The 18,346-nt window shown below is 45.0% G+C and overlaps 1 protein-coding gene and 1 long non-coding RNA gene across 2 annotated transcripts in view; one reads left to right on the top strand and one right to left on the bottom strand.

Annotated features, from left to right (window-relative positions):
• RBFOX1 (RNA binding fox-1 homolog 1) overlaps positions 1-18,346 on the top strand; it is a 1,962,586-nt gene that overhangs the window by 869,918 nt on the left and 1,074,322 nt on the right. The window lies entirely within an intron of this gene.
• Positions 1,497-12,139, bottom strand: LOC116657578. Its single transcript, XR_004312739.1, has 3 exons — positions 11,782-12,139; positions 3,350-3,352; positions 1,497-1,507 (listed from the first exon to the last, which is right to left on the bottom strand). It is a non-coding gene; the product is annotated as an uncharacterized LOC116657578 (long non-coding RNA).

Consider the following 18,346-nt stretch of genomic DNA (forward strand, 5'->3'; position numbering starts at 1 on the left):
TTGGTTTCTGTGACTCTTTGAGTGGCTTCTCTCCAGCTAGACTCTGAGTTCCACGAGATCGGTGGCTCTGCTGTTTATACGCACCGCCGTGTCCACCGCACCTCGCCGGGCGCTCAGAAGGCAGGTGTGTTGACTTCCTGGGGCTGCTCTCACAAAGGATCTCTAAACTGGGTGACTGCAACCACAGTAATTTTCTCTCTCACAGTTCTGGTGGTCAGAAGTCTGAAATTAAGGTGTCGGCAGGGCCGCATGCCCCCTGGAGGTCCTGGGGGCTCCCTTCCCTGTTTGTTGTCAGAAACCCCTGCCTTTCCTGGGCTTGTGGGCACATCACTCCAGTCCCTGCCTCTGTTGTTGCATCACGTTCCCCCTGTGCGTCTTCACGCCGTCTTCCCTCCGTGCGTGTCTCTGTGTCTAAACCCCCCTCTTCCTGTAAGGATGCCCGTCCTTGGATGAGGGCTCAGCCGAATGGTTTTATGACCGCTGTGTTAGTTTCCTTGGGCTGCAGTAAAAACGATCACATACTCGGTGGCTTAAAACAATAGAAGTTTATTTTCTCGTGGTTCTGGAGGCTATAAGTCTAAAAGCAAACTGTTGGCAGAGCCCTGCACCTTCCAAAGTCTCTAAGGAGGCAGCCTTCCTTGCCTCTTCCAGACTCCAGTGGTGGCGAAGGATCTGGCATCCTCGGACTATAAACACGTCGCCCCAGTGTTCCAGCCTCGGCCCACTTATCACCGGGCCTCTCCCCACTCTGTGTCCGTGTGGTCCTGTCTTTTCCTATAAGGAACCAGTTGTTGGATGAAGGCTTACCCTAATCCAGCGTGACCTCATCTTAACTTGACTACATCTGTAAAAACCCCATTTCCAAACAAGGCCACACATCCTGAGGTTCCAGGGAGGCATGGATTTTGAGGGGACACTCTTCAACCTGCTGTGGGAGGCAGTACGCATCTGTTGAATAAATGATCGTGCCTTGGGCTCTGGCCGGTCTCAGCCAGGGAGAACCACGGGGTCACGTCTGAGCAGAAGCGAATCCAACATCCTCTCCAGTGGAGCTGCGGGGGCGGTCAAGGTCTATGTTGACAGGAATGAAAACCCTCACCAGCGCGCCTCAACCCCCTCTTAAAAGACTCCTGGAGATTGCTTTGCTGCCCACCTCCCCTCGGCAGAGTGTTTTTAACATGTCTATTTAAATGCAAATTTTGACTTTCTGTCTGTAATCATATCCAATGTTTGGCACTCACATTTTAATCAGGAATGTAATTTTATATTGAGGCGGGAACGGAGGGGTAGGCCACGCATAACAGAAGGAAGCGTCCCGGGCGTGGGTTCCCAGCTTCCTGGAGCCCCAGCCTCCCTGCTGCCCATTGGGTTGGAAAAACCCCAGTGGAGCCCAGAGGGGCTGCCTTTGAAAAGATGCTCCAGGCCCCCAGGCGTGCCCCGGGGTCGGTTGCTAATCCCAGTGCTTAGTGGTCCTTTACCACTGCGAAGGCAGTCAGGTGCTCTCTCCCTGTGTCCTCTGGTCCCCTCGCATTCCCAGCAGACCCTGGGTGTTGAAGGAGGGGCTGGCTCTCGCCTGTTCCAGTCCACGCTGATGGCTCATTTATCAGGACGAGGCTGGAGGCTCGCGACCAGAGCCTCTATTGTTGGGGACGGTGGCTGCCAGCAGCAGCTGTTTCCCATCCGCTCAGCTCCCTGCAGTCTTTGAGCTCCATCTGCCCTGACCACTGAGCACAGATGCCAACTCCTCCCCCTCTGTCCTCGCCTTTCCACCTCTAGGGGGGCCCGGGGCTCCATGGCCCTGGGCCTGCTGGCGAGAGGGCTTCCCAGGCCCAGCAACCCCTGGTGTCACGGTCCTTCTCGACAGCAACCGAGGCATCTTTTTGAATTTTCCTGATGGCCTGTTGCAAGTAGTTCCAATCAAGGTGGCTGTCTCACCAGAGGTTGGAATCACAGTTTGTCCATTTGGTCTTGGTGTCCCCTCTTGTCCATGGCAAGGGTCTTGGACTACATCCTTCTGTCTCCCAGCTGGGCCACCTGATGGTGGGGAGGGGGTGGTTTATCCACTCTCCCATTTCTAACTAGGCTATTCACTGCCCCGGGGCCTTTGCAGTGGCTGTTCCCTAGTTCTGGAATGCTCTTCCCCATTGGTCAGCTGGCTTCTCATCCTTCAGAGCTCAGTACTGATATCACCCCGTCCAGGGGGCCACCCTCATTAAAGAAAAGGTCCCCACCTCATGTGTGATCTGAACAGCCTCTTTACTTCCCTCATTGCTGCCATTCCAGTCTAGAACGATCACCTTTATGAAACACGTTGACTGGTTCTTTAGGAAGCGTACTTTTCCTAGAGTGCGTAAAAGGATCTGGGAGGGGAGGGGGTTTGCAGTAATGGAGGTAAGGGGACAAGGTTGGAATCTGTAGCATTAATCCTACTGAGAGAAGATTGGCCCTGGGAGCAGAAAGTAGCAGCCGAGAAAGAAAGAATTACATAAATAGGAGAACTCTTGACATGAAAGATGGGAAGAGTTGGTGACTGCGTGTTAGGACTGAGGAGGCGGCGGGAGGATGCCTGGTGTCCCAAACTGGATATTTGAGTGGATAGGGGGGGTCACTTGTGCTGAACTTAAAGAATAGGTTAGAGGGGAAAGATGCTGAGCTCATTGTGGAAATGTTGGGCTTCTGGCTCCTACAGGAGACCCAGCCGAGATTTGGATACAGGTATCTGATTGAGAAGTCATCAGAGGGGCGATGGGACTTGATGCTGTGGGAATGCAAGGTACTTCCCTGGGAGAGAGGCAGAGGCAGAGACAAGGTCCAAGAATGAGGGTTGCTGTGCATCCCGGTGAACTGGGCTGCTGCTGCCTCATGCCTGTTGCTTTGGTAGTCTTTCTTTTTTTTTATTGAAGTATAGTCAATTTATAGTGTTGTGTTAATTTCTGGTGTACAGCGTAGTGATTCAGTTTATGTATTTATATATATATATATATATATATATATATATATATATATATATATATATATATATTTGTGTATATATATATTCCTTTTCATATTCTTTTTCATTTTAGGCTATTACAAAGTATTGAATATAATTCCCTGTGGTACACAGTAGGACCTTGCTGTTTATCTATTTAATACATAGTAATTAGTATCTGAAAATCTCAAACTCCCAATTTATCCCTCCACCCTGTCTTTCCCCTCTGGTAATCATAAGTTTGTCTTCTATGTCTGTGAGTTTGTTTCTGTTTTGTAAATAAGTTCATTTGTATCTTTTTTTTTTTTTCATTCCACATATAAGTGATATCACATGGTATTTATTTTTCTTTTTCTGGCTTACTTCACTTAGTATGACGATCTCTAGGTCCATCCATGGTACTGCAAATGGCATTTATTTCATTCTTTTTTAATGGCTGAGTAGTATTCCACTGTGTGTGTGTATGTGTGTATACATACATACACATCACACCTTCTTTATCCATTCGTCTGTTGATGGACATTTAGATTGCTTCCATGTCTTGGCTAGTCAGCATAATTTCTAATAGCACCTCTTCTCGATGTTAGTGTGTCCTAGTTTCAGAAAGTAAATTAAGTGATTGTCCTACCCAGAGCAGAAGGCTGGGGAAATTCAGAGTTTATAGGAGGGCAGAGGAAGAACCCACTAAAAAACTGAGCATGAGCAGAGAGGTAGGAGGCAACCCAGGAGCGTGGTATATTGTGTCATGGACGTCAGATGGTTAGAATTTACAAGAAAAGAGTGTCATTCGTGTCGGATATTTCCCAGAGGTAGCATCGTGGAAGGATTTGGATGTGACTGTTGGATTTGGCTACAACAAGAGTGTGGGTGATGCTGTAATGATGAAGACAGGCAGATGCCAGATGGTGGTGGGTTTGAGGAGTGAGTGGAAGGTGAGAAAGTGGAGACACTAAGACACTCGCTAAGCCTTGCGGTGAAAGAAAGGAGAGACTTTAGACAGGCAGGCAGGTGTAGGCATGAGATCGAGAGAGGATCATTGGATGGAGATACCTGAGCGTGTCTCAGTACTGGGAAGAGGGCAGCAGAGGTCTCGGGGTGACCACTTCAGGAGGGAGAATGCTGATCTGGGGCTTCTAAGGGAGAATGTTGATCTGGGGCACCTAAAGGACGACTTCCTCGCCGTCACAGAAGAAAGAAGGACGTTTGGGTGTGAGGACGCCTGCAGTCTCTATAGCAAGGATTTGGAGAGAGATCCTCTTCATTGGCGTGTATTATCTCTTCTGAAGTAGGAGGCTTCCGAGAGGTAGGGGAGGCTAACGATGGGAGGAGAGCAGACGCTGCTTTTTAACAGCCACTTGGAAAATGGGAGCAGAAATGCTCTCATGCAGAGGACTTTTATTGGGTGCCTTCTGGGCTCGAAGCCCTGGAAATCCAGGTTTGAGTTTCAGGGTCAAGGTCGGCCTTTCTTCTCCTTGGGAAGGGGCTGGTGACCACGGAGCAGGCAGTGCTGGGCACAGGGGAGGCTGTCAACCCCACACTTAGAATGACGTGGGTCCACGTGGTGCGTGGTTTTCCTTATTCTGATAAAGAACAGCTCAGTCGCTACGACCTCGACCCAGAAGAGAGGGACAGCTGGGTGGTCTAGAGATGGAAGCACAGAAGGGCATCTGAGTTGAAGTTCTAGGGGAAGAATAGATGATGGTTAAAGTTATGGGCCATTAAATCGAATCTGGATGTGAATAAAGTGCACATTGAGACTGCTGCTTCCTTTTTCCTTTGCTCCCTCTGACAAGCATCACTGGAGTGATTGTCCTTGAACAAATCTCGTTGGGGCGTACACAAGTATTTCTCTGTAGTAGATCCTGAGAAGAGGACGATGGGGTCCACAGGAAAACACATACTCAGTTTCAATAAATATTGCCCAATAGCCTGTTACAGATGTGTTCCCAGTTGGTACTCCCACCAGCAGCATCCAGAGAGAACCTCTTCTCACACACCTGTGCCAGCACTGGAGGGTGTCAGCCCTCCTAATTTTAACTAGTTTGACGAGGAAAGCAGTGGCCTTGTCTTTGCAGTGATCACTCGTCTTCGCAGGCGTCTTCCTGTGGACTTGCAGGGAGACTTACGGCATGCAGTGATGATGGAAGACATGTTTTAGAGGACGCCTGGGAGAGGCGATACCTGCAAGGTTCGGGCGGGAAGCATGAGAGACCTTATTGGGGGAAATGGGACGGGAGATGCGGGGACGGATCCAGGACAGACAGAGGGGTTGGACTCTAGAGATGCTTCCAGAGTGAGGGGTGGTGGACTTGGTGACTTTTCGGGGAATCAGGAGAGAGAGGTCAGAATGGGCAGGGGTTTGCAGCTTGGCAGTTTGAGTGACTGTACTAATTTTTTTTTTTTTTTAAGTGGAGGTGCTGGAGATTGAACCCAGGGTCTCATGCATGCTAAGCATGTGCTCTACCACTGAGCTATACACCTCCAACCCCGTACTAATCCTGGGGGGTGGCGGGGGGGGTCACGAGCTCTGTCTTAGCATCTGGGCTCCACCTACTGGACGTCAAATTCTATCCACTGCTGTCTCCTAGGGCAGGACTTTCCAAACTTCTTCCTCAAAGGGCCAGATAGTATGTATTTTAGGCTTGTAAGCCACAGGGTCCCCGGTGCCTCTCGACGCCCCCCTTAGTAACGTGAGAGCAGGGATGACGTGTGAGTGGAAGGGCATGGCTGTGATTTAATAAAACTTTATTTATGGCTGCTGAAATTTAAACTTCATGTAATTTTCATGTCATAAAATATTATTTTTCCTTTGCTTTTCTTTCTTTCCCCCAACTACTTCAAATGGTAAAAACCCTTTTTTTGGCCATACAAAAACAGGCAGGGTGTTGGTGGCCCGAGAGCCATCATGTGTCAACCCCTGTCCCCAAGCCTAGCATCCAGACTGCAACATAATAAACACCTGTGTCCTGTTGCAGAAGAAAGAGGGTGGGGTGGCGTAATTTGTCTTTGCACCTTCTTCCTGCAGAGTCGGGGAGGAGCCTCAGCGAGGATTAGCCATAGTAAACTAGTAAAACACGGTAGATTTGGGGTCACTGGATCTTGAGCCTCCCACTAATGAATAGAGTGACCTTGAGCCTCAGCTGTCTTCGCTGTGTAGTGGGGAGAAGCCTGGCTTCACGGAAGGGGTTGGAAAATGCGCCCAGTCCCAAGCCCATGACAAGGGTGAGTTATTCCCTGAAGCAGGAGATGGGGCCTGAGAGACCTAGAGGAGTCTGCACCCCGACCCGCCAGCATTTCCGCAATGGCCAGCACCAGCTCAGCTGCAGAGGCAGCAAATCCCCAAGAGCAGGCAGGAGTGGTTGACACCTGCAGCCCACCACGTGCGTGGAGGCTGCCCGGGGGCTCGCGGACATGTGCTGTCTGAGTCTTTTACCTTCTCAGCAAGAAGTGTCCAGTGTTAGTTTCATTCCCCCAAATCCTGGTTCATATTCCAAGAAGATCTGGCTTTCTTATTTTCAAAGAGAGGGTCGTAATGCCGCCTGGAGGAGGTGGATATCAAACCTGAGTGATGCTACGGGCCACAGCTAAAGTAAAACCGAAGCTCTTCGACTTGGCATCCTTTGCCTGTCCCCCTCCTCTGCCAGACACCCTCACGCAGGATGCCATGTGATCTGGGGGACACAGAAGCACAACGTGTGTGTCTCCTTTCTGTCCTGGGGCCATCTGTGCAGTTATAGAGTTCTCTTTTCCATCTTGCTGCTCTAATTTGGTAGGGACAGGATCGACACACTGAGTGTACCACACCCCTCCTGGAAAAACAGCGCAGCAGGCAAGGGAAGTTAAGTGGTTACAGCCAAAGATTTTAAACCCAGTTGTCAAAGTCCAAGAAATTACTGTGGGGTTGGGGGTAGGGGGGCATGTCTTTTGTTTTGTTTTGGTGGATATTACTGTCTGGTTTGTAAGCAGAGTGGATCCACTCCAGCCCGGGGATTTTCAGGGAAGAGACGATTTCGCATTCTCTGCACGACACTCACTGTGGCTGTCATTCTTGCTCTGCTCTGAAATGTTTCTGTTTCCCCGCCATTCATCTTTCTTGATTGGTTTGGCTTTTCTTCTTCGAAGATGTTGCTAAATTTGCTTGTAAAGTTTTGTTTATTCATCGACGCTCAGTTGAAAGGTGCCGGATCATTAATCTAACTATTCAAGGTTAACCAGGCTTTCTGTTGAAATTGCCTTTTATGGGACAGATTTCAAGGTTTTGCCAGAGTTGAGTGCTACCTCATTTTTGACATTTCGGCAGTGAATCCTGTTTGAAATGTGATTTGAATCCAATCATCATCTTATTTGTGGAGAAAGATAAATATAATACACTAATATTGCAGTCAGATTGCATTCCTCCCACCCCACTCACACGTAGGATTCAGCGGGCTTCGGCCCGGGCGACACGGAGCAATGTCACTCCTACTTCAATTTCGTCCTGCATTTTTCTCCCTGTATGTATTTCCCTCCCAGAGGCTTAGACGTGTCTCCTTTATATGTTACATGAGCTGTGCGGGGCTTCTCAAGAATGGACGTTGAAGGAGAAATGGACCTCTCACAATTACTCCCATGCCTTGTTGTAGAATCTCGGGGTACGAAGGACTTTAGAGGTCATCTAATTCATCTGCTTATGCAATCACAGAATTCTTTCTCTGAAGGAGTGAATGAAGAATTTAATCTTCCAGGCCTCTTTGTAAATGTGCGAACAAGTTTCTAAGCGCCTCCGTCTTGTGGCGTTTGGATGTGGCATTTTAATTAAAGAGCGAGGCAGCCAGGCTTGCTGTTTTTGTGATCTGCTGTAGCCTATGGTTCCTCCCTAGCCCGGCCAGGCTCTTGGTCAGCCCATGTCCTGGGACGTTTGCTTTCTAAGTGAAGAGTGCCCATCCCTCGGAACTAGCCAGAGGGCAGCCTCCCTTAATAAACTCACACTGGAGATAGTTCTGTTTCTGCATAAATTACAGCCAGATCTGAGTTTGTCTTACCCTGTTTGTTGGGTGCTGTCCACAAGTGCTCCCCCTGCCCCTCACATCCCCTTCTAAAAGCCTGCCCTTCCAAAGGTTCTCACACTCACATTTACTGGAAAGTAATGGATGGATAATGCTCAGATTCAAAGGGGAAGATGCTCATGGTGTGGTCCAGATCAAACCAGTAGATCAAACCAGGAAAGCTTGCCGAGCCCTGCCTCCTGTGCGTATGTGATGGAGGTTATCAGTGTCGCCTGGTGGTTGGGGACATGGGTCTGTGTTCATATCCCGACTCTGCTGCTGACCAGCTGAGCTCCTTCTGCTACTGAACCTCTTTTTGCCTCAACTGATCCATCTTGAAAATGGGAATAATAATTAGCCAAGCTCATAACACTGTTGTGAAAACTCAGCGAGTTATGCTTGTAAAGTGCTTAGTAAAGAAACTGGAGCATCACGAATTCTCAGTTATTAGCAACAAGCCAAAGAGATGATCCAACTGCTGTAAAATATCAAATTCTAGCGCCAGGTGGCTGAGATGCTAGTTCTGGGACGAGTACGGCCCTGAGATCTTTGCATGGGACAGCCTCCCTCAACTACCCTTGGGAATTCCATTCTGGAACACATTTCCCAACTTCATCTGGCTGGCGATTCTCCTGATCGTATGATCACAGGTCAAACTGACGGCATCGTGAGTTGGGCAGGACATTTCGGTTGGACGAATCAGTACCCATAGGGGTAATTCCTGCACTCTTTTGTGGGCCTTTCCTTAACCTTTGAGATTATTTCCTGCTGTCAGTTCTTATCCGCTTCTTGTATATTAATGAGCCTGAGGGAGTCCAAGTCCTCCATTCATTCAGCTGATAATTACTGGGGAGCTACTAAGTCCCAGTGGTGATACGTCAAACACGACTCCTGCATGTACACAGCTTATGACCTAGCAGGAGGGACAGACAAGCCATCACAAACAAACTGGCACCTAAGTGAAGCAGTCACACAGCGTGAACTGCATGTGCAAGGGGCCAAGCCACCACGAAGAGAGACACGAGGAGTTCTTTCAGTATCTCCTGTTCCTAAAATAGTGTCTGAAACATAGTAGGTACTCAGTGATTTGTTAAATGAATGTTTGTAGGAGATGGGATATTTGGGGGTAGGGAGGCCACAAAGCTCTCTGAGTTGCTGTTTAAGCAGAAAGCAAAAGATCTATTCATGAGAAGACAGAGGGCAGGAAGGGTAGCGTTGATGGTGAGAAGGAGCTGGAAAGAGCTTGGGTTGTTTGAGGAACTGCAGGTTAAGGAATCTGGATGATTGAACGGCTCAGAGAGAGGGGCTAGTGTGATGGAAGATGCCCAAAGATGAGGCTCCCAGAGGTACCCAGAGACGGTGTAGCGGGGCTCACAGCGAGGTGTGGAGAGGGACTCAGCCTTCATGTGAACTGCAAAGGGAAGTGATGGAAGGCACAGTCCAGTCAAATGACCATCCCGAATCTGAGCCGTTTAGGACGAGCGACCCTGAGGGATGAACACTTGGCCTTGGGAATGAGGGGATTTTATAAGATCATCCATGGCGCTTACTTACCACACCACTCATCTCCCATGAGGACCCACATTCCTAGCTTCCTGTCGGGTAAAACCAGCTGAGGCACCCCTCCCTGTGCGATGGTGGGTCCCACCCAGAGCACCATGAGCCTGTGGTGGTTCTCACTGGTGATTTGCTGTCCTTGTGCCACTCGACTTGTAAGTCTTGCTCGTAGGAGAAGGCTATCTTAGAAATAAGAGGGCTTGATCAGGAAAAACATTTTAAAGTGAAAGGTCTAAAACATAAAGCCATTACTATCAATCTAAACTAAAGATATTGGGGGATGAGAAATCTGCTTACAGGCTCATAAAACAGTCACCAGCTCAGGGTTATGGGAAACAAAGAAAGGATCAGCCCTCACATGCTGCCCAGGTCACCTGACTGTTACACTGTTAACTTCTCTGCACTCGGGACTCTGTGCTCCCTCGGAGCCAGGTGTGTCTGTGGCTCCAGTGCAGAGTGCGCCTCTGTCAGCTCTACAGCCCAGAATTCATTCTCCCTACTTCTGTTAGGGTCCAGCTTTCCTTCAGGGGCTTCTCCTTCGTCACTCTCAGGCCTTGTGACTTCTGGTCCAGCTCTGGTCCCCTTTCTCAGTCTCCAGGGAGGGAGCACATGACTGACACCTGGCCAATCAAAGCCATGTGAACCCCAGTCATCATATTTTATCTGAAGTATAGTTGATTTACAGTGTTGTGTTAGTTTCTAGTGTACAACATAGCAATTTAGTTAGACGTATATATATATATATATATATATATATATATATATATATATATATATATATTCTTTTTCATGTTCTTCTTCATTATAGGTTATTATACAATATTGAATAGTTTCCTGTACTGTGTAGTAGGACTTTGTTGTTTACCTATTTTATATCTACCAGTTTGTAGCTGCTAACCCCAGACTCCTAATTTATCCCCCACTCTCTGCTTCCACTTTGGTAGCTGTTAAGTTTGTTTTCTATGTCTGTGAGTATGTTTCTGTTTTGTAAATAAGTTCATTTGTGTCAGTTTTTAAGATTCCACATATAAGTGATATCATATGATATTTGTCTTTCTCTAACTTACTTCACTTAGTATGATGATCTCTAGGTCCATCCATGTTTCTGCAAATGGCATTTCTTCATTCTTTTTTATGGCTGAGTAATAGTCCAATATATATGTATATATATACATACAGACAGACCACAACTTCTTTATCCAGTCATCTGTCGATGGACATTTAGGTTGCTTCCATGTCTTGGCTATTGTAAATAGTGCTGCTATGAACATTAGGGTGCATGTATCTTTTTGAGCTAGAGTTCCCCCTATATATGTGCCCAGGAGTGGAATTGCAAGGTTATATGGTAAGTCTATTTTTAGTTTTTAAAGGAATCTCCATACTGTTTTCCATAGTGGCTGCACCAAATTACATTCCTATCAGCAGTGTGGGATGGTTCCCTTCCCAAGCATCATGATTCTTGGAACCTGAGCATGTGTGCCCATCAGAACCAGTGAGATGAAGTCTGTGGGACTTTAAACTTTTTACTTGAACTTAGGAGAATGTAGGTCTGAAGCTGCTTGCAGCCCTTTTGGCACCATGTGGCACCTAAGAAGGAAACCCACATTCCTGGCGAATGGAACTATGAGACAGAAAAACCAGGGCCCAGTGACATCATTTAAAAAGTCCCTGAATCCAGCCAAGCCTGAATACCTCTACACCTTGAGCTACCCAGTTGCCTGAACTAGTAAATGTCCTCTTTGTTTTTTTTCTCTGAAGCTAGCTTGGCTTTGCAGTTTTTGCCAGTTGCAACCAGGAGAGTCTTAACAGTGGCAGGGTCTCATTATACTTTCAGTTCACCACAGGGAACTCTCAGGATATGCACACCACAGGGACTTGGATGAAGGGTGCCATCTTCATTTTTTCCTGCTCGTGGGAGTGCTGGCAGGGAAAAGGAGAGAGTGATGGAGGAACACAGACAGACACGCACACGACTGCATGGAGGGAACAGCGTGCATTGTCACAGCAGACTGTACACCACTGGCATGTCACCGCAAAGCCTTTGCTTCTTGTTTAAAAGACTTCTCAATCGTTAACGCACATCATATCTTTTTTCCTTGATAGTGTTCAAGAAAATAAGATCATTAAATACATCATCATGAAAGTGGGAGCCTGGCTTTTGAATGTTATATTTCTTCACTTCCATCCTGTCTGTGGCTCGATTCCCACAACTTTCAAATGAAGGCTCACTTTGAAAACCTGTGCTGTTTTGATTCTGAAATTGAATGACAGAAGTAAACATGGGATAGGTTTTTCTCCCTGCTAATCAGAGACGACCACCCTGCTCAAACATTCAGCCCAGGCTCCAGCTGCCAGGCAAATGCACGTGGACCAGAAGGCCCAGGGATGCTATGACCTGAGGCTGCGCCCAGGAGAACTCAGGCTGTGGACTAGTGAGACTTGTAAAAAATGAAGCTGCCTCCTCCAGCTTAGGGATCCCGTGGTTGTACCTCAGAGTCAGGTGACTTACATGGACTGCCGTCCGAGTCACCATCGCAACATGTCTGGCAGACATGCAACAGTGCTGGGGCAACTTGGCCAGTGGCTGATCTGTCACCTGTTTGGAAGGCCAGGCATAGTCTGTTTGGGCTGAACTGCTTTAGTTCTGGGGCCCCAGCTTCTCATGGCTGTGAAATGAAGGATACGTGGGAGCAGCCCGGGCTGAGGGCGCTGTTGGCTCCATTATCCCCTGCGTGGATGGTCATCTGTTCAGTACAGGGCTGGCTGTAACCACTGACACTTTATCCCTGTGTATATTTGTGTTTCTGTTTATGCTCATGCATTAGATGTATTTGCATATCCATACAACCAAGTCACTCCACGTAGCTCTTACACATACCATTCTAATTATTTTTTAGGCTCAGAGGCAAAGGTAAAAATCTGCCCCCCCACCCCAGATACTGAACTTGAGTGAAGTTGGGGTGATAACATAGACCCGGAGACAGTGCAGGGAACTACCTGTTTTTTTTTTTTTTACTTTGAGAATATTATTTCTTTCAAATAAATAATTACTTATTATTGATTAATTATTATTATTGAGGCATCTCATCACTTTATCTGCATGGCTTTCCTCCCCCAAACCCATAATGTGAGCATGAGAAAGACATCAGATAAATTCGTATTGAGAGACATTCTACAAAATATCTGACCAGTATTTCTCAAAACTGTCCATGTTGACAAAAATAAGGAACATCTAAGAGATTCTCACAGCTTAAGGAGACCTGGCAACTTACTGCACTGTGGTATCCTAGATGGGGTCCTGGAAGAAAAAAAGGACATTCAGTAAAAACTAAGGAAGTCTGAATAGAGTATGGACTTTGGTTAATAACAGTATAGCAAAACACGTTCACTAGTTATAATAAATATACTACACTAATGTCAGATCAAAACAGAAGATCAGATGGGGGGTACAGAGGAACTTTACTATTTTTGTAACTTTTCTATATATCTAAACCTCTTCTTAAATAAAAAGTTTTCATAAAAGCTAAAAAATGCATCTGTTAAATTTTGAAAAAAATGTATTGAATCACTCAAATATATCAGGCACTATGTTAGTTTCTGGGAATAAAGCAGAGAGGAAAACGGGAGTTCTCTGTCAGGATGGAAAATGTAATTTACTGGGTGACTGAAATAAAGAAATACACATGTAAGAAACACGTGGTTGTGATTTCAGTTATGATTTAAATGAAATGAAAATATACTATGGATTGACATTAGTTGATGTGACAGTAAGTGGCTAGGTAGGGTTTTAAGCTTGGGGGTTCAAGGTGGTTTAGCAGAGAGAAGCTGAAGCTAAAATCCACAGGACAAAGGATGTCAGGGGAAGCGTTTCAAGGTGCAGGAATGATTAGCACGAAGGCTCTAAGGTGGGAACAAGCTTTGAGTGGTACTGGGACCCAGAGGGAGCCGGTGTGGTGGATTTTACTGGAGTTCAAGGAGCAGCGTGAGATGCGCTTGGAGAGGTGAGTGGGCAATGGATCTCACAGAGAGCGTTTCTCAGCCTCGGTGCTCTTTGCTGTGGGGCTGTCATGTGCACTGCAGGATGTATAGCAGCGCCCCTGGCTCCGCCCACCAGGTGCCACGCTCCTGTCCTCCCGTTGTGATGACCACAAGCATTCCCAGACATTTCCACACGTCCCCTCCAGGCACGGCAAGATCCCCTTCAGTTGAAAACCGCTGAAGTTGGATTTGCAAGCATGTAAGATGTTTGCATTTTATTCTGGGTTGCATGGAAAGGCACTGAACATTTTACATGGGGTTTGGGCTGGATCATGATTTGCTTTACATTTTTAAAAGATCACTCTGTCTGTTATGAACCGGTGGACAGGAGGAGGACAAAAATGGAATAAAGAGTAATCATCGCCCCAGAAAGAGGTCATAGTGCCCTGATGGAAGGTGATAGCCGTGGAAACAAAGTCCCGTGGGTGGGTGTGTTTTGGGTAAAGTGTGCAGAACTTATTTATGAACTAGATGAACCGAATGGACAGGGAGGGAAGGAGAAGATGAAAGAGAATTCCTAGGTTTTTTTTTTTTTTTCCAGTAACAAATAGGCTACCTCTCCAGTCTTCCAGGTGCTCCCACTAAAGTGAGGAAAAACAAATATGTATATTGTGCTCATTACAATGTTCTCTCATAAACACATGTACCAAATGTGGCAGCGCTGAGGAGAGCGAATAATTCTTTCAGGGGAAGTCACGGGATGTTGCTCAGAGGCTGTAAAATTTTTGAAGCATCAGTAGGACTTTTCTAAATGGAGAAGGAGCTCAGATTCCTGGTTTATAAAAAGAGGAAGTGATAGGAAGTAATCCTTCTTCAATATTTTATACTGTTGCCAAGGAAAATTATGCCCAGAGTGATTCTGTCCTATGTCTTGAGTGGGAAGCTAGGCTAGGCATTCTCCAAACTGTTGTCTTTGAAAAGACTGTTTTCTAAATTTGTGGACCAGAGCAGCCTTTTGCTGGTAAAGCTGTGTTTAAGATGTTTTGTGAGTGTTTTAACTTAAAAGAAGTTCCTGAGTCTTGTTTTTTTATTGAATTTCAAATAAGCATGCGTTGTAAGAAGTATAGTTACGTAGTATTTCTAGGTAATTGTTTTCTGGAACAGAGTATCTTAATTACATCAAATCCTATAGTTTGATAATAATAATGTAGTTTCACTAAGAAACTAAGGGGTAAAAAATTTTTTTTCCCTTTTTTAAAATAGAAGTGTAGTCAGTTACAATGTGTCAATTTCTGGTGTACAGCATAATATTTCAGTCATATATATATGTATATTCATTTTCATATTTTTTCATTATGAGTTACTACAAGATATTGAATATAGTTTCCTGTGCTATACAGAAGAAAGTTGGTTTTTTATCTGTTTTATATATGATAGTTAATATTTGCAAATCTCGAACTCCCAATTTATCCCTTCCCACCCCCTTCCCCAGCCCCGCCCGGTAACCATAAGTTTATTTACTATGTCAGTGAGTCTGTTTCTGGAGGTAACAAATTTTAGATTGTTCATCTGGATCTCGGGAGCAAGAATTGCTGTTTCCATTTGTGTAAATACAAAGATATAAAGTTAAAGTTAAATTTCGTCATATCCTATGCAATCTGAAAGGTCAAAATATATGGTCCTGATGGCATATGGTAATATTGCCTTTGCTTCAGTCCCAGTGGTGTGGAATGTCCCCCTGGGGACTTAGAAGACTGCCCCCTTTAATGGGATACAGACAGTGACTCAGAGTAGATGGAGTTCTATAAATACTCAAGGGCCCTCCACATTGGGACCTTGAGAAACTAGATGTTATGTTAAATTCCCTTCTTCCTTTGTGGGGATTAAAAAACATCTCTCAAATTGACAAGAAAATTGGGTAATAAATTAATCGCTTACAGTTTAGTAAACCATATGCACAATTGAAGTTGCACGTCATGGGCGTATTTTTATCAGATGAAACACCGGATGAGGGAAAAACCATCCGACCCACCCTCTTCTGCCAGGAAAGAACAATGGACTGAAGTCTTTCATAATTGCTTGTTTCAAGATGCTCATTAAATCAGGCATGCAACTCCTGTCTTCTGTCTCTAAGGGATGGTGGGCAGTAGACCGGGACAGAACTAGGCAGGGACGCTGAAGTGAATTGAGCAGTCTCCCTCACCTCTACTTTCTTTGAAATTTATGTTTGGAAAGTTTTAGCAGTGGATATAGTTTGTGGCCAGCTGCTTTTTACTTTTTGACTGGTGGAGTTGGTATGGATCTTAGCCTACCATATGTAGATGCAGAAAATGTCACATCATTTTATTTCCCTAAGTAAAATTAAATGGTTCTGAGCATCCAATCACCGGAGTTTGGAGAAATTCCATTGTAGTTGTCTGTGGGGCTTGGGGATAGACCCTGTCACCTTGGAAATACTGTACAGACATTCATCGGTGGAGCTTATGGATGCTTGGAATATAGGTAAAGTCCATTAGACTATGGGGACATCGTGGGTGTTACTTTACAGTTCATTTGAAATGGGACAGCTCTGGTAATTCTGTGCCACTCCTGGAACAGGGGACCTTTGTTGATGCTCCGATGCTCACCTCTACATATCCAAATCCTCGAGGACCTGCCAAAAGCCCCACACCCTTCTGGGTTGCCTTTCAGTCTCAGAGAATCTCCCCTTTCTCAGAATTCACTGCTTCTGCCAGCCTCCCATCATCTGTTTCCTTCCATCTTTTCCTGCTTTCTCACCATCCCACATAGTCTCTGCTCACTGTTTCTTTGGACACACAGTCCTGTCCTCTTTCGTGGGTTTCAGCTTTGGGGAAGGAAGTAGAGGCGTTTCACCTGGCTGATCATGTTCTGCTAGTACTCTGGGTGTTTTATGGGCAAGGGGACCAGTTCGCTCATTGTCTTAAGTGGAACGTGGTTGAATAGAAAGGGGGCTCATTTTCATAACTATACTGGGAAGCTGGCTTACCTGGAACTGTCCCGGGCAACCTGGGAATTAGAATCACCTTATGTAAGGAAGGAAGAGACAAAGTAGGGGAAAGAATCTTGTTTTCAGCAAGCATTTTGAGAAACGACTTCGTTTTGGAAACTGTCTACAAGACTCTACAAATGTCACTGTGTTACCGATGTATGTAACATCATGAGATGCAGGCAAACATGGCTGGGCTTATCAGATGCTCTCAACAGTGCAGATGTGTCCACAGATGTGCGTTTCCATCCTCAACCTTGAAAATTGGGGGATTCTGAGTTCAAGTTGGGCTCAGATATTGACTCTCCATTTGACCTTGAACAACCTGCTCAATTTCATAGTATGTGTCTGCTCATCTGAAAACAAAAGGGAGAATGCTGATCCAGGCATATTGTGAAGATTAATTAGTTTCCGAAGTGCTGAGATCAACAGATGAAAGGCTCTGAGTGGTAATTATTTTGTTTTTAAAGGAATTATTGATGTGCGTGAATAAAAGAGAATTTACTGAACTGAATTATAGGTGCTTGTCTACTGGTGGGAGTGCGGGAAGAAAGAATTTGACTTCTCTCGAAGAACCTGAAATTCACCGCCAAAATAGCAGTGGGAAAATTGGTTTTTTTTTTTTTTTTTTTTTTTTTGTGATTCAGAAAGAATGAGAAATTATGTGAAGGAAAAGAGAATAACAGGAGAATCTATGTAGTTAAGACACATTTCAAAGTAACTTTCATGGATAAACAACTAGGTACCAAAAAAAAGCTCTGCCATGCCAATTCTCTGTGATTAGGTCGTTAGCCAAACGCTCGTAAACTAAAATGGCTCAGCCAAGATCCCCCCAAAGAGGCCTAATGGCCCATATGTCATCAGTGGGACGATCAGGTTAGGAATGAGAAACTCTTCATTTAAAAATCCCACATTTACTCACACTTTTGAGTGTGTTACTATTTACAGTCAGTTTTGCTCTTGTTACACTTGTTTTTCTCTCAAATAAATACTATTATTGCACCTGATGTACAAGACAGAAAAGGGAGAATCAAGGAACTTGAATGACCAGTCAATAGTCATTTGGTTAGTTAAGCAGTACAGGCAATACTCTGGCCAAGGGCTTCTGACTCAAAAGATTCTGATCATTCCATTATAATGGAAAAATCTACCAAGGATGCAGTGATATCCAGACAGCATATGGAAATTAATTATTTCCTAAGGATCACAGGAGAATTGGAATGGAGACAAGATATTTTTGTGAAGGGAAATCAAATATTCTGACTATTAAACTAATGCAATTTTATCATAGAAATGGTGGGAAATGTCAACAGAGTAGAATTTAAAAATTCAAAGTCCCCTGTGTCAAGTAGAAACTCGAAGTTATATTTCTTCTTTGTCTTTTATTCATGCATTTTTATAATATAGTTGTAGTTATGCTATTATTACAGACTTCCTACCTTGTGGCAGTTGCATGGTTATCTCGGTCTTTTCCTTATATTTTAGAGATTTAGTGTCCTCTGTTAATAAAATAAAATAAATAAAATGATTAGATTTTGAAAAGAAATAGAAAAATATAACCCAGAATCATGAGGCAGAAAGTTAATCCTGTCATATCCAAGATGCTGAAATTAGCAGACTTTAAAACAGCTGTTATACAATTGAATAGGCATTTGAAGAAATGCATAGTCATATAAAAGTGAATTTTTTAGAATAAAAAATAAAATATTTGAAATAAAAGCTTCCCTGGGTGGGTTTAATAGCAGAATGAAGGAGGCAGCGCGATAGATTGGTGAATGTAATATAGATTACTATAAATTATTTAGTCTG

This window comes from Camelus ferus, chromosome 18, assembly GCF_009834535.1.
Source record: "Camelus ferus isolate YT-003-E chromosome 18, BCGSAC_Cfer_1.0, whole genome shotgun sequence".
Lineage (NCBI taxonomy): Eukaryota > Metazoa > Chordata > Mammalia > Artiodactyla > Camelidae > Camelus > Camelus ferus.